At 48.7% G+C, this 20,825-nt stretch overlaps 1 protein-coding gene across 1 annotated transcript in view; it reads left to right on the top strand.

Annotated features, from left to right (window-relative positions):
- Positions 1–20,825, top strand: part of LOC140418033 (uncharacterized) — an 83,037-nt gene that overhangs the window by 19,408 nt on the left and 42,804 nt on the right. The window lies entirely within an intron of this gene.

Genomic DNA, 20,825 nt, shown 5'->3' with positions numbered 1-20,825 from the left:
CATCTTGACGAATACCTGATTCGGATGGGAATAGACGGATACAGACCCTGGAAGCACAGAAGATTTTAGTTTATTTATTTTTCGATGTTTTTATTCTCCATTTTCACATTTTCCTTCAAAGTTTACACCCCACCCACAAACAGTAAACGGTAACAAATACGAAATCAATCCCTTTAACAATACCAACGATCCATTCCTCCCACCACCCCAAACAACAGCCCACCTGTCAATATATGCATCCAATAAAACAAATCCTCCCACGGTGGCAACAAAAAACAAAGGAGAAAAAGAAAAAGGAGTCCGGGACCGCCCAGGATCACCATTAACCTATAGAGTCGTCCCCCCTTACACTCAACGCCATCCAACCTCTGAAAGAGTACCGTACATGATACCCAAGAGTTGTAAACACCCCCCAGTCTCCAACTCCTCCCCAGTCTCCAACTCCTCCCGTCCACTGCCTCCTGTAAAACTCCTCCCCGCAACCTCGGTTCCTTCCCCCCAACTTTCCACCGCGGCGAGACCACTCGGACCCTGTTCTGCCAGGCTCCGATGGCCGCAGCCCCTCCCCCCACCTCACTCCCGTTCACTGGCCGGCTTAAACTGGCCAGCATGGAGGCCCCCACCCGGGTCCCTTTCCCCCTTGCCCGGCCCTAGGAAAACCCAGAAATCCCCTTTTAGCACAGAAACCCCGCATATCCACCTACACCCCAAAGAACCCTCATTACGACTGAAAGTCCCATTTCTTCTCTTGTCCAAACATATACAACATTGGCTCCTTTAGCCCATACACCCGCACGCAGTGAAACAAAAAAGAAGAAAATACAGTCCTGAGGTTACATCGGCACATGGCCATTTCTCAATTTCTCAGTTCTGCCACAGTCCTTCTGCCTTCGCAAACTCCTCCGCTGCTTCCGCCGTTCCAAAATAAAAGTCCTTGAGCTTGTAAGTCACCCCAGCTTCGCTGGATTATACAATGCCGCACTGCACCTTGCTAATGTACAGTGCCCTCTTCACCCGGTTGAAGGCAGCCCGCCTCCTCGCCAGCTCCACCGTAAAGTCCTGGTATACACGTATACCAGCTCCAGCCCACTGCACCACCCGCTTCTGCTTGGCCCAGTTCAGGACCTTCTCCTTCACACTGTACCTACGGAAGCACAGAGTCACTACCCTTGGCAGCTCACTCGCCTTTGGTACAGGCCTCCACGACCGATGAGCCCGATCCAGTTCATATCGGGAGGGATCCTCCCCCTCCCCCAATAGTTTCGCCAGCATCGCGGCAAAATACTCAGTTGGCCTCGGTCCTTCAACTCCTTCGGGCTGCCCCACAATCCTCAAATTCTGTCGCCTGGATCTGTTTTCCAGATCTTCCATTTTTCTTCGCAGATTCTTGTTCGTGTCCAACACCTTCCGCATCTCCTTCCCCATCGAGGTAAGTTGATCACCGTGCTGCAATAATGTCTCCTCCACTTCCTTCAGCGCCTCCCCTTGCTCCCGCACCTCCGCCACTGTGCTCGCCATCACCGTCGTCACCGGGGAAATCGCCTCCTCCACCAGCACACTCAAAACCTCCCTCATCTCCTTCCTCATTGTCTCCATGTATTTTGTAAACTGCCTTTCGAATTCCGCAGCCATCACCTTAGTTATTTCTTCAGCCGTAAGCAGTGCGGCCTCCCCTGGTGCTCCAGCCTCCATTTTCCTTGGTGACCCCGCGGTGACCTTTCCACTCCCTGACGGACCTTCAGCTGTTTTCTTTACGGCCGTTTCTTTGCTCCCCCTCGACATTGTTCTTCACTGTGCCTTCACTACCGCCTCTGTGCCTTCTCCCTGCTTTTGCCGCCTCCGTGGACCCTGGGACCGATCTTAAAGCCCCGAAAATGCTGTTCCCGAATGGGAGCCCTCCATTGTGCGGCTGCCTCCCGCCCGCCGTCACCGGAAGTCCAAGAAGGTTTTAGTTTAGACAGCTATCATGATCCGTGAAGGCTTGGTGGGTCGAAGGGCCTGTTCCTGTGCTGTACTGTCCTTTGTTCTTTGTATGATGACAGACAATAGACAGGCAACCACTCGCATTTTATTTACATAAAATATAGATTCCTTTAAGAAGCAAAAATTAAACAGCAAAAGTGAAGCTATCATAGCTAACAAGAAAAGTTAAAGATTCCATTAGATCAATGGAGGAGACTCAAAGTGGCCCAAATAGTAGTGAGTCTGAGGATTGGGAACTTGTTTTAGAATTCAGCAAAGGAGAACCAAGAAACTGATAAAGAGAAAATAGAATATGAGAGCAAACTGGGGAGAAACATAAAACACGACTTGAAAAGCTCCGAGAGGAATGTGAAAAGGAAAAGATTAGCAAAGACCAACGTGGGTCCATTCCAGACAGAGACAGGAGAGTTTATAATGGGGAATAAGGAAATGGCAGAGAAACTAAACAATGTTTGTCTGTCTTCACGGAGGAAGACACAGAAATTGTCTCAAAAACACGAGAGAACCAAGGAACTATTGAGCACGAGGGACTGAAAGAGATAGTGGATGCATTGATTGTAATTTTCCAAAAATCCTTGGATTCTGGAGAACTACCAGAGCATTGGAAAACTGCCAATGTGACAACCCCCCGATTCAGAATGGGAGGGAGGCAAAAACGAGACACTATCGGATGATCAGCCTAACATTTATTGTTGCAAAAAGTGTGGGAATCAATTATTCGGAAGTAATAGCAGCACATTGAGAAAATCATAATCTAATCAAGCAGAGTCAGCATGGCTTTGTGAAAGGGAAACCGTGTCTGACTAATTTATCAGAGTGTTTCGAGGAGGTTTCAACCAGTGGATAGAGGGGGACCAGTAGATATAATTTCATAGAATTTACAGTGCAGAAGGAGGCCATTCGGCCCATCGAGTCTGCACCGGCTCTTGGAAAGAGCACCCTATCCAAGGTCCACACCTCCACCCTATCCCCACAACCCAACAACCCCACCGAACACTCAGGGCAATTTTGGACACTAAGGGCAATTTATCATGGCCAATCCACCCAACCTGCACATCTTTGGATTGTGGCCGAAACCAGAGCACCCGGAGGAAACCCACGCATACACGGGGAGGATGTGCAGACTCCGCACAGACAGTGACCCAAGCCGGAATCGAACCTGGGACCCTGAGCTGTGAAGCAATTGTGCTATCCACAATGCTACCATGCTGCCCCGGCTCTTGTGTTGTATTTAAACTTCCAGAAGGCCTTTGACAAGGTACCTCACAAAACGTTGTCATGAGATGAGAACCCATGGAGTTGGAGGTAGGATATTGGCATGGATAGAGAATTGGCTAATGAGCAGGAAATAGCGAGTGGGGATAAGGGGTTCTTTTTCAGGTTGGTGACCTGTAACCAGTGGGGTTCCACAGGGGTCAGTCCTGGGACCGCAACTGTGTACAATTTATATTAATGACTTGGAGGAAGGAAGCGAACGTACTGTGCCCAAATTTGCAGGTGACACATAAATAGATGGAAAGGCTAGTTGCGAGGGGGATACAAACAGTTTGCAAAGAGATATTGAGAGGTTAAGCAAGTGGACAAAAAGTTGCCACATGGAGCATAATGTGGGAAATTGTGAAGTTCATTTTGGAAGGGAGAACAAAAGAACAGTATTATTTAAATGGAGAAAAACTGCAGAAAGCTGCAACACAAAGGGACTTGGGGAACTTGTGCACGAAACACAGAAAGCTCACAGACAGGTGCAGCAGGTAATCAGGAAGGCTAATGGAATGTTGGCCCTGATTCCAAGGGGGTTGGAGTATAAGAGTCGGGAAGTCTTGCTGCAGCTGTACAAGGTGCTGGTGAGACCACATCTGGAGAACTGAGAGCAGTTTTGGTCCCCTTATTTAAGGAAAGATATTTTATTGGAGGAGGTTCAGTGAAGGTTCACTAGGATGATCCCCATTATGGGGGGAGTGTCTTTGGGGCAAAGGTTAAACAGGTTGGGACGCTACTCATTGGAATTTAGAAGAATGAGAGGTAATCTCATTGAAACCATCAGGATTCTTAAGGAGCTTCACAGGGTAAATGCTGAGAGGATGTTTCCCTCATGGGAGAGTTGACCAGAGGGCAGAGTCTCAGAATAAAGAGATGTCAATTGAAGACTGAGATGAGGAGGAATTTCTTCTGAGAGTCTTTGGAACTGAGAGAGTTGTGGGGACAGAGTCCTTGTGTATATTTAAGGCTGAGATAGATTCTTTTTTTTTTATAAATGTGAATTTAGAGTGCCCAATTCATTTTTTTCCAAATAAGGGGCAATTTAGCGTGGCCAATCCACCTACCCTGCACTTCTTCGGGTTGTGGGGGCGAAACTCGTGCAAACAAGGGGAGAATGTGCAAACTCCACACGGACCGTGACCCAGAGCCGGGATTGAACCTGGAATCTTGGCGGCGTGAGGCAGCAGTGCTAACCACTGCACCACCGTGTTGCACAGCTGAGATAGATTCTTGATCAGTGAGGGAACCGAGGATTACGGGGAAAGGACAGGAAAGTGAACGTGAGGAATGTTGGTTTCAGCCATGATCCTATTGAAATGTGGAGCAGGCTGGAAGGGCCGAATGGCCTACTCCTATTCCTTATGGTCTTAGTGTGGTCTTATTCCCACCTACCCCGATAAACTTTCACCCCCTTGATTTTCAAGAATCTATACAGCTTTGCCTTAAAAATATTCAAAGACTCTGCTTCCACTGCCCTTTGAGGAAGAGAGTTCCAAAGACTTCCAACCCTCTGAGAGATAAAGTTCTCCTGTGCCTTAAATGGGCAAGTTATTACTTTTGAAGTGACTCCAATTTCTAGATTCTCCCACAAGAGGAAACATCCTTTCCACATCCGCCCTGTCAAGGTCCCTCAGCATCTTATACGGTTCAATCAAGTCACCTAAACTCCATCGGACACAAGCCCAACCTGTCCAATCATTCCTCATAAGACCAGCCTCCAATTCCAGGTATGAGTCCAGTAAACCTTCTCTGAACTGCTTCCAACACATTTACATCATTCCTTAAATGAGACTAATACTGTACACAGTGCTCCAGATGTGGTCTCGCCAATATAGTACATAGAATATATAGTGCAGAAGGAGGCCATTCAGCCCATCGAGTGCACCGACCCACTTGAGTGCTATCCCCGTAACCCAATAAGCCCTCCTAACCTTTTTGATCACTAAGGTCAATTTATCGTGGCCAATCCACCTGACCTGCACGCCTTTGGACTGAGAGGAAACCTGAGCACGTGGAGGAAACCCACGCAGAAACGGGGAAACGTGCAGACTCCACAGACAGTGATCCAGTGGGGAATTGATTCTCGGACCCTGGAGCTGTGAAGCCACAGTGGTATCCACTTGTGCTACCGTGTATAACTGAAGCATTACCTCCCTACTTTTGTATTCAATTCCCCTCACAATAAACAAGAACATTCTATTAGCTTTCCTAATAACTTGCTGTACCTGTATACTCGCCGTTTGTGATTCATGCTCTTGGACGCCCAGATCCCTCTGAATCTCAAATCTCTGCAACCTCTCACCATTTAGATAATAAGCTTTTTTATTCTTCTGGCCAATATTGACAATTACACATTTTCCCACATTATTCTCCATTTGGCAGATCTTATTTCACTCATTTAACATCTACCTTTTTAACCTCCTTATGTCCTCTTCACAATTTACTTTCCTGCTTATCTTTGTATCATTGGAACATAGGAGCAGGAGTTGGCCATTCAGCCCGTCGAGCCTGCTCCACCATTCAATACGATCATGGCTGATCATCCACTTCAATGCCTTTTCCCCCACACTATCCCCATATCCCTTTGTGTTATTGGTATTTAGAAATCTGGCAGTCTCTGTTTTAAACACAATCAATGACTGAGCTCCCACAGCCCTCATGGGTAGAGAATTCCAAAGATTCACAACTTGTAGATCTCTGTAGATCAAACCATTGCCCCGTCCTATTCCTGTATTCCTGTCAGTTTAATTCCCTTAAAAGCCCATCCAATTTCCTTTGGGAAACATTCCATCATCTCGGCTTCTACCTGCATCGTAGGAAGTGGCTTCCAGATATTTCCCACTTTCTTCAAATGCAAACGAGTCTCAGTGAGCACAGAAAGAGGCCATCCCGCCCATTGTTCCCATGCTAGCTCTTTGAATTAACTAATTAGTCCCATCACCCGGCAAGTTTCTTTTCCTACAGAATCTGTCCAGTTCCCTTGTGAAAGTTATTGTTGAATTTCCTTCCTGCACCTTTATTAGGCAGTGAATCTCAACAACTCGTTCTGTTTTAAATCTAATCATTTCACAATACGCTGTGTTTGGATTTTCACGGGATTTGAAATGGAGAGAAAGACATGGTTGTTGCACAAAATCAAGACTCAGTCTTTATGAATGATCTTAGTGAGTGGGCAGAGTGTGAAATACCCAGGTTTGCGGTGCCATGGCGCCAGTCTGGCAGTGCCAAGATGCACACGTCCCAGGGGCTGTGCCGGGGGGCACCCTGCCCTATCCCTGACCATTCGGGGGCCTCCATGGCCCGGGAACCCCTTGGGTACCGTGATGCCTGGCCCATGTCTGTGTGGGCCAATACTCATCGGCGTCCATGTGACCGACTGGGGAGTCGCTTAAATCAAGCTTTGCCTTTAGATAGGGGGTCCTTCCCGTTAACGGGAGGAGATTGGCCTTAATCCGGCCAATGGGAATAGGCCAGTTAGATTGGAAACCGATTGGCGCTTGGTGCCCAATTTCGGACTCTCCTGCAATCTAACTGGCGCACTTGGATTCGCGCCTTGCGCATCATGGCCATTCGATCGTGCCCTGATTCTCATTTGCTGTAAAAATGGCAACGGTTAATTGCTGTGTATAAAGAAAGTGCAATGAGGATAAATGTACTGACAAGAGAGACCTTCAAACTCTGATTAGCCTCAACATTTGAAACTGTATGAATAAGGGATTGTATAGAATCAGATAAAGGGATAGTATGAAACAGTTCTATTGTATTCCTGTCTAAGATAATGAGAGAAGGTGGTGTCAGTAATTGGGGATCCAATTCAATTAATCTAGTGACCAAATTGACCAATTATCATGTGACAACAGACCCAACTCTGACGTGAGATAATGGTCACTTTGGGGATAAAAGTAGAGGTTCTGAAGATCTTCCTTGCTGGCCAAGTACTGAAGACTCCCGAGGCCGGGTTCCAAAGAAATTACTGTGAAAGAAGGAGCCAGACTCCCAAGGCTGAATTCCACAAGAATTACTGTCAAAGAAGGAGCCAGAGAGGGTTACGCTTCTACAGACTGATCACCCACATGAAGTTGGAAAAGTCAATGTCTTAAAGTTGTTCAATAAACATTTTCATTTAATAAATTTATTTTCAAATTTACTATCCAGAGAATTCTGATTTTGTCTTAATTGGTTAAAGTCTTGTCTGAACCAAAGTGAATTTATTAAATCGCAAGTTGGGTGTGGCTCAAATCAATTAAGTTCCAGATAACAAGATCAGATAACATAAACCTTCAATTTAAAAACTTACATGTCTATAGCGCCTTTCACAATCACAGGATGTCCCAAAGTGCTTTACAGCCAATGACGTTCTTTTGAAGTATAGTCACTGTTGTAATGTAGGAAACGCGGCAGCCAATTTACACACAGCAAGATCCCACACACAGTAATGTGATAATGAGCAGATGATGTGTTTTTAGTGATGTTGACTGAGGGATAAATATTGTCCAGGACACCGGGATGACTCCCCTGCTCTTCTTCAAAATAGTGGCTGTGGGAACTTTTACATCCACCTGAGAGGGGCAGACAGGGCCTCTGTTTAACATCTTGTTTGAAAGACAGTGCAGCACTCCCTCCGTGCTGGGACCAGGAATGTTGGAACTGGTTTTTGTCCACAGGTCCCTAACTGGGTCTTAACCTTCTGATCCAGAGGTGATCGTGCTGCCCACTGACCTATGACTGACACTAGCTAGAAAGGAAAAGTTACGCATTAAAACCCTCCACCCTTTGCCTCCGATGCCTAAATCTAATAATTAAAACCCAGTATAAATAACATATATTTCTTTTATAATTCTTTTTTTTTTAAAATATGTTTTATTGAACATTTTTTCCCAAACAACAATTTTTCCCCTCTTACAAAGCAAACGCAACAATAACAATACAGAAATTTTTAACAATACACAAGTAACAAAACCCCATTATCTTTGACCTAAACTAAACTAAGCCCCCCCCCCCCCCTCCCCCCTGGGTTGCTGCTGCTGGTCATCTGTCTTCCCTCGAACGTTCCCCTATGTAGTCGAGAAATGGCTGCCACCGCTTGGTGAACCCTTGAGCCGATCCTCTCAGGGCAATCTTTATCTGCTCCAGTTTAATGAACCCCGCCATATCATTTACCCAGGCCTCCAGTCCGGGGGGGTTTCGCCTCCTTCCACATGAGTAGGATCCTGCGCCGGGCTACTAGAGACGCAAAGGCCACAACATCGGGCTCTTTCGCCTCCTGCACTCCCGGCTCTTCCGCAACTCCAAATAGAGCTAACCCCCAGCCTGGTTTGACCCGGGCCTTCACCACCCGCGAAATCACTCCCGTCACTCCCTTCCAATACCCTTCCAGTGCCGGGCACGCCCAAAACATATGTGCGTGGTTTGCCGGGCTCCCGCCACACCTCCCACATTTGTCCTCCACTCCAAAGAACCTGCTCAATCTTGCTCCCGTTATGTGTGCTCTATGTAGCACCTTAAATTGAATCAGGCTAAGCCTGGCGCATGAGGAAGAGGAATTTACCCTGCTTAGGGCATCAGCCCACATACCCTCCTCTATCTCCTCCCCTAGTTCTTCTTCCCACTTTCCTTTTAGTTTGCCCACTGACTCCTCCCCCTCTTCCCTCATCTCTCGGTAAATCTCTGACACCTTGCCCTCTCCGACCCACACCCCTGAAAGCACCCTGTCCTGTATCCCCTGTGTCGGGAGCAACGGAAATTCCCTCACCTGTTGTCTAGTAAACACCCTCACCTGCATATATCTCAAGAAATTTCCCCGGGGCAACTTATACTTTTCCTCCAATGCTCCCAAGCTCGCAAAAGTCCCATCTATAAATAAATCTCCCACCCTCCTAATTCCCAACTGGTACCAGCTCTGAAATCCTCCATCCATTCTTCCTGGGGCGAACCTATGGTTGTTCCTGATTGGGGACCCCACCAGGGCTCCCCGCACCCCTCTCTGTCGCCTCCACTGTCCCCAGATATTCAATGTTGCCGCCACCACCGGGTTCGTGGTAAACTTTTTAGGTGAGATCGGTAGCGGCGCCGTCACCAGCACCCTTTCCCCTCCCCATTCTCCAACTATGTCCCGTCTTTCCCCCCTCACCGGCGCCCACATTTCCCCAATGTCTCCCCCCTTCCCAATTTACTTCTCAATTAACTTCAACCATAACATTAACAATAACATTTCCTGCAGCATCAGTCCCTCAGTTCCGATCCAATTTCTCTTCTTTGATGAAGGTCTTTGCTTCCTCCGCCGTCTCGAAATAATGGTGTCTCTCCTGATACGTGACCCATAGTCTTGCCGGCTGCAGCATCCCAAACTTCACCTTCCTTTTATGCAACACCTCTTTGGCTCGGTTGAAGCTCGCCCTCCTTTTCGCCACCTCCGCACTCCAATCATGGTATACCGTACCACTGCATTCTCCCATCTGCTACTCCGCACCTTTTTAGCCCATCTCAGGACCTCTTCTCTATCCTTAAGGCGGTAAAATCGCACGATTATCGCCCTGGGTGGTTCTCCCGCTTTTGGTCTTCTCGCCGGAATCCGATTTGCCCACTCCACCTCCAAGGGGCCCGTAGGGGCCTCAGCACCCATCAGTGAGCTCAGCATCGTACTTGCATACGCTCCACAGTCCACTCCTTCCACACCCTCAGGGAGACCCAGTATCCGAAGGTTCTTCCTTCACGCTCCGTTTTCTAGGGCCTCGATCCTTTCAGTACACTTTTTATGAAGTGCCTCGTGCGTCTGTGTCTTAACTGCCAGGCCCAGGATCTCGTCCTCGATATCTGTCACCTTCTGCTCCACCACGCGGAGCTCTGTCTCCTGGGTCTTTAGTGTCTCCTTGAGCTCCTAAATTGCCTGCAGCATCGGGGTCAGCACCTCCCTCTTCAGCAGCTCCACGCACCGTCTCACAATTTCATCCTGCTCAGGCCCCCATGTCGCCTGCGCTTTCTCCGCCGCCATCTTGTACTTCTCTCTTTCTGACCCTTTGGTCGACGATTCCTCGCGCTGCAGCCGCCGGTTTTTTCCTCCTTCATTTGGGGGGGGGGACTCCCTTCTCACACACCCCACACCGGGTTGCGTCGTCGAAAAATTCCCCGTTGGGGCTCTTAAAAGAGCCCGAAGGTCCGTCGGAGCTGGAGCCGCCGAAGCATGCGGCTAGCTAGGCATCACCGCAGCCGGAAGTCCCTTCAGTGGCCTTGATGAGATCTTTTCACAGTTGTTCCCTCTGCTGCTAGAATTCACCTTTGATACAGGTCCTCAGGTCAGCTTGCAGCTTTAAGCTTGCCCTTCCCCCGCCTGCATGCTGGAAGAGGCCCCGTTTATCCTGCAGTTGCAGCCAAATCTTTCACTGTTTCTGCCGTGTCTGGCAACCAAGAGACATACCCTTCCTGGGGGACACTGTCGGGGGAATGTTGCAGCCTTCTTCCCACACCGGGAAATGGCAAACAAATGCCGTGGGGGTCTTGTAACGAGCCCAAAAGTCCGTTCCAAGCAGGAGCTACCGAATATGCGACCTAGCTCTGCATAGCCGCACCCGGAAGTCCAATAACATATATTTCACTGACAAATGTTGAAGTGTTGATTTCGAGCCACAAGTTTTAACTTCTCACTTCCTCCTCTGCACCTTTCTGTCTCTGTCGCTTGTATCAATGACAGCCAGGAGACAGAGCTGAGCGCTGAGAATAACGGGGCCTGTGCCCCATTTGGGTAACTGCCATGGACGTCGCACTAATAGAGAGACAGGAAGGTGCTGGAGGACTGACTGGAAAATGGACCTCCAATCAATTGTTACATTGGTCACTATTCCGATCCCAGACCAGATCCCAACAGTGTCTAGGATACTGGACCAAATCCCCAATATTTCAGTTTATTTGTCAGACTGTGCGGAAAGAATGATTCGCTCCAGGAGTGATCACATGAAGAAATAGAGCTTGGGTTATTTTTAAAATAAAACTTTATTATGATTACAATTTAAACTTTTTAACTTCACACCCAAAAACAACAGCTTACAATTACCCATTTAAACGTCACTACTCAATCTCCCATTAAACAACAGGAAAAGAAAGATACAGCTCTCGATCTGTCTTACTGTGGGAGAATTGTGGACCAAAGATTCAACTCCTCGCTCCAAATCTTTCTCCAAAAACTGCTTTCCAAAGATTTCTAAAATGCCTTTCTGCCTTCCTCGGTTCCACCCAGAAATGACCTCATCTCCCCAAGCTGGAAAACAAATGATATCTGCCGGCTGCAAAGTACAGTAATTCCACAAGTACTTTCCAGTCAAACCACAGTCCATTAGCCCAGACTGAAAAACACATTCCTTTGACAGTTTCACCTTCTGGCTACTAAAAACACCCAGGTCCTGCAATACAGGATCCTTCTTTAAAATAAAAACAGGACCACTGCAGTGAATCACACTTTAACCCCACGCTTTTAACCCTTAAATTGCCCAATACATTTATAATCAAATTTTCTTAAAATCTTCCAATCGTCACACCTCCCCCTTTAAAAAGATGAACCAGCGATGTACGCTGATAGCTTTATTTTCTAAAAACGTTTTGAATTTTAAACATTTCTTATGATTACATGAAATGAAAATTGCTTGTCACAATTAGGCTTCAAATGAAGTTACTGTGAAAAGCCGCTAGTCGCCACATTCCGGCGCCAGTTCGGGGAGGCTGGTACGGGAATTGAACAGTGCTGCTGGCCTGCTTTCAAAGCCATCGATTTAGCTCTGTGCTAAACCATGCTAAGCTCTGTGCTAAACTAAACATGCAACTTATACTCTGTAATATCGTTTTACATTTTTCAACAGGCAAACATACATGCGAGTGTAGTAAGTATAGTCCATTTTAGTCTCACATGTCACCATCGTGAGCATAAATGTATCCACTCCTAGATTTCCAAAGACCGGAGCGGCCTCCAAGATTACACAAGAAAAGCTTCAACAATTCACTGATATGTAGTTGCCTGGCTCTGACAGCAGAATTCTTCTCTTGATGGTAAGACAGGTTGCTATCGATGCTGCAGCATTCATCATCTATTCTTCACATTTATCAGCTGCTTTGTATTCTGTGTCTGTTGAGGATAGCCAAAAATAATTGGCAACAGATGCAGGTGAGATGTTTCCCCTGGTTGGGGATTCTAGAACCAGGGAACAGAATTTCAAAATAAGGGGGAAGTCACTTAGGATCGGTCTCGGAGGAGACATTTCTTTACTCAGAGGGTTGTGAATCTTTGGAATTCTCTACCCCAGAGGGCTGTGGGAGCTCAGTCATTGAGTGTGTTTAAAGCAGAGGCTGACAGATTTCTAAATACCAATAACATGAAATGAAAATCGCTTATTGTCACAAGTAGGCTTCAAATGAAGTTACTGTGAAAAGCCCCTAGTCACCACATTCCGGCGCCTGTTCGGGGAGGCTGGTATGGGAATTGAACCCTCATTGCTGGCCTTGTTCTGCTTTACGAGCCAGCTGTTTTAGCCCACTGTGCGAAACCAGCCCCTACACAAAGGAATATGGGGATAGTGTGGGGGAAAAGGCATTGAAGTGGATGATCAGCCATGATCGTACTGAATGGTGGAGCAGGCTCGACAGGCTTAATGGCCAATTCCTGCTCCTATGTTCCAATTATACAAAGATAGGAAGGAAAGTAAATTGTGAAGGGGACATAAGGAGACTAAAGTGATATAGGTAGGTTAAGTGAGTGGGAAAAAATCTGCCAAATGGAGAATCATGTGGGAAAAGGTGAAATTGTCCATCTGGGTAGAAGGAATAACAAAAGCTTAATATCTAAATGGTGAGAGATTGCAGAGCTCAGATTCAGAGGGATCTGGGTGTCCAAGAGCATGAATCACAGAAGGCGAGTATACAGGTACAGCAAGTAATTAGGAAAGCTAATAGAATGTTATTGTTTATTGTGAGGAGAGTTGAATACAATAATGTATCCACTATCTCTACAGCCGCCTCTTTCAACACTCTGGTATGTAGAGCTCAACCTTTGTGGGATTTATTAACTTTCAACCCACATTAATTTCTCCAGTACTACTTTGTTACTAATACGAATCTCTTTCAGTCCCTATTGCTCACTAGTTCCTTGGTTCCCTTGAGTTTTTGAAAGATTTTCTGTATCTTCCTCCATGAAGACAGACACACATTGTTTAATTTCTCTGCCATTTCCTTATTCCCCATTATAAACTCTCCTGTCTCTGCCTGGAATGGACCCACATTGGTCTTTGCTAATTGTTCCTTTTCACATTCCTATTGGAGCGTTTTTTATGTTTCTCGCCAGTTTGCTCTCATATTCTATTTTTTCTTTATTAGTTTCTTGGTCCTCCTTTGCTGAATTCCAAACAAGTTCCCAATCCTCAGGCTTACTACTGTTTTGGCCACTTCAAGAGCCTCTTCCTTCTAATGGGATCTTTAACTTTGATTTCTGTTCCTTAAAGGAATCTATATTTGTTGTATTCTGTAAAATGAAAGTCACCAAAATCCCAAAGGACCATACGCTGCTCTCCCCTTTGAGAGAGAGAGAGCTTACTGATGATGGCTTAACTTGAGGGTCACCACACTTCAGGTGAGGGGCAATGTTGAGAAGGCAGGGCCTTCATGAATAACCTCTGTATTGGGAATTGAACCCATGCTGTTGGCGTCGCTCCGCATCATGAACCAGCCAACTGAGCTAACCGACCACCTGGTAAATATGTAATATTTTCTTTAATATTCCCTGTTTCCCATCAGTTTCCCAATCCACTTCAAACAACTGTGGGCAGCACGGTATCACAAGTGGATAGCACCGTGGCTTCACAGCTCCAGGGGCCCAGGTTCGATTCCCCACTGGGTCACTGTCTGTGCGGAGTCTGCATGTTCTCCCCGTGTCTGCGTGGGTTTCCTCCGGGTGCTCCGGTTTCCTCCTACGGTCCAAAGACATGCAGATTAGGTGGATTGGCTACGCTAAATTGCCCTTAGTGACCAAAAAGATTAGGAGGGGTTATTGGGTTGCAGGGATAGGGTGGAAATGAGGGCTTAAGTGGGTCGGTGCAGACTCGATGGGCTGAATGGCCTCCTTCTGCACTGCATGTTCTATATCTATATCTAACTTGCCCCTCATACCCTCAGTTTTCTTCTGAGAGGACCACCCAAACAAATTAAACATAAAAAAAAATATAACCACTACAGCAAGGTGGCATGCTTTGGGAGTTCCAAACAGAAATGGGAACTAAATATCTTCAAACTTCAGCTATGCAACGTGAGGGTCCCCCAGCGCTGTATGGAGTGGACCAGGAGTGGGACAATCAAAAAAGCGGCTTTGGAGAAGAGAACGAGCGTGAAAAAGCAAGACGGCGGCTGGCGGGGATCAAGCAGCGTGGACCCTGTGGTCACGGGAGCAGCAGGAGTTTTTGAGAAGCTGTTTTGCGGAGTTAAAGGCGGAGATGCTGGCCCCTATGAAGGCGTTGATTGAGAGGTTGGTGGAGACCCAGAAGATGCAGGGGACGGCGATAAAGGAGGTGCAGCAGAAGGCCTCTGATAACGAGGATGAGATTTTGGGCCTGGCGGTTAGAGTGGAAGCGCACGAGGTGCTGCACAAAAGAAGGCAGGAGAAGCTGGAGGACCTGGAGAATAGGTCGAGGAGGCAGAACCTGCAGATTCTGGGTCTCCCTGAAGGCGTGGAGGGGTCGGATGCTGGGGCGTATGTGACCATGATGCTGGGAACGCTGATGGGCGCGGGGGATTTCCCGAGGCCCCTGCAGCTGGATGGGGCGCACAGAGTCCTGGCAAGGAGGCCTAGGGCGAACGAGCCGCCGAGAGCCAGGGTGGTAAAATTCCACCTCTTCACCGATAAGGAGTGTGTCCTGCGATGGGCGAAGATGGAGCGGAGCAGCAAGTGGGAGAACACCGAGATCCGTATCTATCAGGACTGGGGTGCAGAACTGGCCAAGAAGCGTGCGGGATTCAATGGGCCAAGGCGGTCCTCCACAGCAAAGGGGTGAAGTTCGGGCTGTTACAACAGGCGCCACTATTTCGACACGCCGGACGAGGCGTGGACTTTTATTAAGAATGAGAAGCTGGACTCGAGCAATGGACTGCAGTATGTTGTGGGGGTTGCTGGTGGGTTGCTGGTGGGGTGCTGGGGGCTGGGGGGGGGGGGGGTGGCAGTCTTATGTTGGGGTTTTCCCCGTGTTCTCTTGTGTTTTTGTTGCCCCCTTTGCCCTGGGCCCTTGAGGCTTTGGGCGAGGTCGCAGTTGGGAAGAGCTGCATCACAGGTGGTGGGGTCAGCCCAGACAGGGAGAGCGGTTTATCCGTGAAATGGTGGGGTCAGTATCCGAAGCTGGGGGTTTGAGAGTATTGTGCCTTGGTTTTTTTCTTCTTTCTCTGTACACACGGGGTGTAGGGGGGGGGGGGGGGACGACTCTCTTAACCTCACTTAGGTGGGGGGGTGGAGACTTGTAAGAGGAGCCAACAGTGGGATTGGAGGTGGAGGTGGGAGCGGCCGGGGTCAGCATGAGTCAGCTGACTTGCGGGAGTGCTATTGGGGGTGGGGGGGGTAGGGGGGTTAAGCGGGTAAGAGGCCGGAAGCGGCCAAGGTCCTGAGGGGGTTCATGGACCAGATGAGGGGAGTGGACCCGTGGAGATTTGCCAGGCCAAGGGCGAGGGAGTTTTCTTTCTTCTCCCATGTGCACAAGGCGTACTCACGGATTGATTTTTTCGTGGTGAGTAGGGCGCCAATCCCGAGAATGGAGGGGGTGGAGTATTCGGCCATTGCGATCTTGGACCATGCCGTGCACTGGGTGGAGTTGGGGCTGGGGGAGGAGAGAGGCCAATGCCCTTTGTGGAGACTGGACGTAGGACTACTGGCGGATGAGGAGGTCTGTGGGCGGATTCAGCGGTCTATCCAAAGCTATGTGGAGACCAATGATATGGGGGAAGTTTCAGTGAGTGTGGTCTGGGAGGCGCTGAAGGCAGTTGTCAGAGGGGAGCTAATTTCAGTCAGGGCCCACAGGGAGAAGAGGGACAGGATGGAGAGGGAGATACTTCGGGTGGACAGGAGGTACGCGGAATCCCCCGAGGAGGGGTTGTTCAAGGAGCGCCGGAGTCTGGCCTGCTTACTACGGGGAAGGCTGAGGCTCAGTTGAGGAAGGTACAAGGAGCGGTGTATGACTATGGGGAGAAGGCAAACAGGATGGTGGCGCATCAACTGCGGAAGAGAGAGGCGGCCAGGGAGATTGGGGGAATTAGGGATGGGGGGGGTAACACGGTGCTGAGCACGGCAAGGATCAACGAGGTCTTCAAGGACTTTTATGGCAAATTGTATGAGTCAGAACCCCCGGAGGGTGGGGGGGGGGGGGGGGGGGGGGTTGGGGGGTTGGGGGGATGAAGCAATTCTTCGACGAACTGAGGTTCCCCAAGGTGGAGGAGGGGCGGGTAGAGGGATTGGGGAACCCGATAGAGATGGAGGAATTGGTTAAGGAGTTGGAGGGTATGCAGTCGGGCAAGGCCCCGGGACCGGTTGGGTATCCCGTAGAATTTTACAGGAAATTCTCAGAGCTGTTGGGTCCGCTATTGTTGAGAACTTTTAACATGGCTAAGGAAAAGGGAACCCTTCCCCCGACGATGTCGCAGGCTCTAATCTCGCTCATCCTTAAGCGAGATAAGGACCCGTTGCAATGTGGCTCCTATAGGCCGATTTCACTCCTTAATGTAGATGCCAATCTGTTGGCCAAGATCTTGGCCACTAGGATTGAGGACTGTGTCCCGGGAGTGATCAATGAGGATCTGACGGGGTTTGTGAAGGGCAGGCAGTTGAATACGAATGTGCGGAGGCTCCTGAATGTGATCATGATGCCCTCGGAAGGAGGGGATGCAGAAGTGGTGACGGCAATGGACGTGGAGAAAGCCTTCGATCGGGTGGAGTGGGAGTACCTGTGGGAAGTGTTAGGCAGATTTGGGTTTGGAGAGGAATTTATAGGGTGGGTTAAATTGTTGTATCAGACCCCGGTAGCGAGTGTGTCGACGAACCGGCTGCGGTTGGAGTACTTTAGGTTACATCGAGAGACGAGGCAGGGGTGCCCCCTGTCCCCCCTGCTGTTTGCCCGGGCAATCGAGCCGCTGGCCATGGCGTTGAGGGAGTCCAGAAACTGGATGGGGCTGGTTCGGGGGGGGTGGCATCGTGTTTCACTGTATGCGGATGACCTGCTCCTGTACATTGCGGATCCGGTGGAGGGGATGGGGGAGGTCATGCAGATCCTAGAGATTTCGGGGACCTTTCGGAGTATAAGCTGAATGTTGGGAAAAGCGAGCTTTTCCCGATACATGCAAGGGGCCAGGAAAAGAGACTGGGAGAGCTACCGCTTAAGATGGTGGAGAGGAGCTTTCGCTTCTTGGGCATTCAGGTGGCTAAGAGTTGGGATGCCCTGCACAAGCTCAATTTAGCGCGGCTGGTGGATCAGATGGAGGAGGACTTTAAGAGGTGGGACATACTGCCGCTTTCCCTGGCGGGAAGATGACGGTCCTCCCCAGGTTCTTGTTCGGCTTCCAGTGCCTTCCCATCCTCATCCCCAAGTCCTTTTTCAAGCGGGTAAACAGATTACGGGATTTGTATGGGCAAACAAGTGTTCAGAGATGGTTCTTAGAACGCAGTCAGGGTGGGGGTGGGCTGGCGCTGCTGAACATTTGCAGCTATTATTGGGTAGCGAATATATCCATGATTCGGAATTGGGTAGTAGAGGAAGGGGGGGCGGCATAGAACCAGTTGGAGGTGGCGTCTTGCAGGGATACTAGCCTTGGGGCATTGATAACGGCTCCGCTGTCACTCCCGCCGACACGGTACACCACGAGCCCGGTGGTGGCGACATTGGGGATCTGGGGTCAGTGGAGACGGCACAGGGGGGAGGCAAAGGCTTCAGTCTGGACCCCTATATGAAACAATCACAGGTTCGTTCCAGGTAGAATAGACGGAGGGTTCCAAAGCTGGCATAGAGTGGGTATCAAAAGGATGGGGGACTTGATTATTGATGGGACTGTTGCTAGTCTGAGGGCGCTGGAGGAGAAATTTGGGTTGTCCCCAGGAAATATCTTTAGATACTTGCAGGTTTGGGCGTTCGTGAAAAAGCAGCTGGAGGAATTCCCGCTGCTACCGGCCCGGGGGATACAGGACAGGCTGGTCTCGGCCGTGTGGGTAGGGGACGGCAAGGTATCGGACATATACCAGGAGTTGCAGGAGGCAGAGGAGGCCTCAGTGGAAGAGCTGAAGGGCAAGTGGGAGGAGGAGCTGGATGACGGCCTGTGGGCGGACGCCCTGGGCAGGGTCAATTCCTCCTCATCTTGTGCCCGGCTTAGCCTGATTCAGTTTAAGGTGGTGCACCGGGCACATATGACAGTTGCAATAATGAGCAAGTTCTTTGGGGTGGAGGACAGGTGTGTGAGGTGTCCAGGGAGCCCAGCAAACCATGTCCAGATGTTTTGGGCACGCGCGGCACTAAAAGAATTCTGGTGAGGCTTTGCAAAGGCTATGTCCAAGGTCTTGGACACTCGGGTAAAACCGGGCTGGGGGATAGCGATATTTGGGGTGTCAGACGATCCGGGAGTGCAGGAGTCGAAAGAGGCCGGAGTTCTGGCCTTTGCCTCCTTGGTAGCCCGGAGACGGCTCTTGTTAATGTGGAGGGACGCGAAATCCCCAAGTGTGGAGGCTTGGGACAGCGACATGGCGGGATTTCTCAAGCTGGAGAGGATAAAGTTTGCCTTGCGAGGGTCCTTGCAGGGGTACTCCAGGCGGTGGCAACCGTTCCTTGACTTTCTCGTGGAACGTTAAGTGGAGGTCAGCAGCAGCAGCAAACCAGAGGGGGGGGTGGGGATTGGGTGGTGGATAGATTTCACTTGCAAAGGATAGATATCCCACTTTGTTTTGTTAAATTGTTATCTTTATTATTACTATGCCTTTTGTTTTCTTTTTATAGTGGTTTGTAAAAATTATTGAAAAATTTTGAATAAAAACAAATTTTTAAAAAAAACCAATACAATGAAAGAATAACCCTTAACTGCTATCTTTATCTGCACTCAAAGAAACCCAACTCTGGTCAAAATCCATGTTTAAATAGTTAGCAAACCCAAGCATACTTGCTTAATGTTGGATAGAGATCTTTTGAAGAAAACAGAATAGTCAGAATAATGCTTCAGAAAATGTTTCTCAGCTCACTTTCCAGCCAAAAAACTAAAACTCTGACGGCCTGCTAGATACCCGATACCCTCACAGCTCCATTAGTTACATCACCCTTATGTCACTCGGATTTCAAGACCTGATTATTCAAGTTTAAATACAATTTATCCAATTATTTATTCACCAGAGAACCTTCTTTATATAAAAAAGTACATTTCCAAAGATTTTAATATGCCTTAATTGCACCTCTGTCTCAAACATACCGAGCTGCTTAACAAACCAGGATTTTTATAAACATAGACATAGGCATAGAACATAGTGTAGGAGGCCATTGGGCCCATCGAGTCTGCACTGACCCACTTAAGCCCTCACTTCCACCCTATCCCCGTAAACCAATAATCTCTCCTAACCTTTTATTAGTCACTAAGACCAATTTAACATGACCAATCCACCTAACCTGCACGTCTTTGGACTGTGGGAGGAAACCGGAGCACCCGGAGAAAACCCACGCAGACACGGGGAGGACGTGCAGACTCCGCACAGACAGTGACCCAGCAGGGAAGCGAACCTGGGACCCTGGCGCTGTGAAGCCACAGTACTATCCACTTGTGCTACCGTGCTGCCCCTAAACATAACTACAGCATTCACACACTAACCCAGGCTTTTAACCCTTTGTGCACCAAATATATACAACACAATATATCTGAAATTCCTACATTGATCACACAATTTGGAGCTTTTCTGTGCAGATCCATCGAGGCAATAATGCTAAATGATCCCTTATTTGGGAGCTCTGAACACGCCAAACTCTCTCCAACTGCCTAACTCTTTCTGGTTAGCCTCCCATATAGCTTTAAGCCTTAATTTGTCAGCAGCACCAAAACCCTCTCGGTCACGGGGATTTCAACATCGCCCCCAAACACATCCTTGGTGTAAAACCAACAACTCTCTGTCTGGAATGTTACAGTCATTGAAATTACATCGAATGGACGCCAAAGAAACAAACCAGAAACAGATCCCTGAGGTTCTGAGGAGTCCCCAGTAGTCAGTCAGACTGAACTAATCACGGGTGGTATAAAACAAACAATACTCACCCCGGTGTCTGCTGTCCACGGGGACTTTCCTTTAATCAGAGCCGTCAGTGGATCCTGTTCCTGACACCAGGTTGTTGTGGGACAAATGTCACTCGGAGTCCAGAGTTGGTTAAAGTTTGGGAATCATGGGCAGCACGGTGGCGCAGTGATTAGCACTGCTGCCTCACGGCGTCGAGGTCCCAGGTTCGATCTGGCTCTGGGTCACTGTCCGTGTGAAGTTTGCACATTCTCCCCGTGTTTGCGTGGGTTTCACCCCCACAACCCAAAGATGTGCAGGCTAGGTGGATTAGCCACGCTAAATTGCC

The sequence above is a fragment of the Scyliorhinus torazame genome, chromosome 5, assembly GCF_047496885.1.
Source record: "Scyliorhinus torazame isolate Kashiwa2021f chromosome 5, sScyTor2.1, whole genome shotgun sequence".
NCBI classification, from domain to species: Eukaryota; Metazoa; Chordata; class Chondrichthyes; order Carcharhiniformes; family Scyliorhinidae; genus Scyliorhinus; species Scyliorhinus torazame.
Note: the sequence above shows the minus strand (reverse complement) of the source record. Positions and strands in the feature narration are given on the sequence as shown.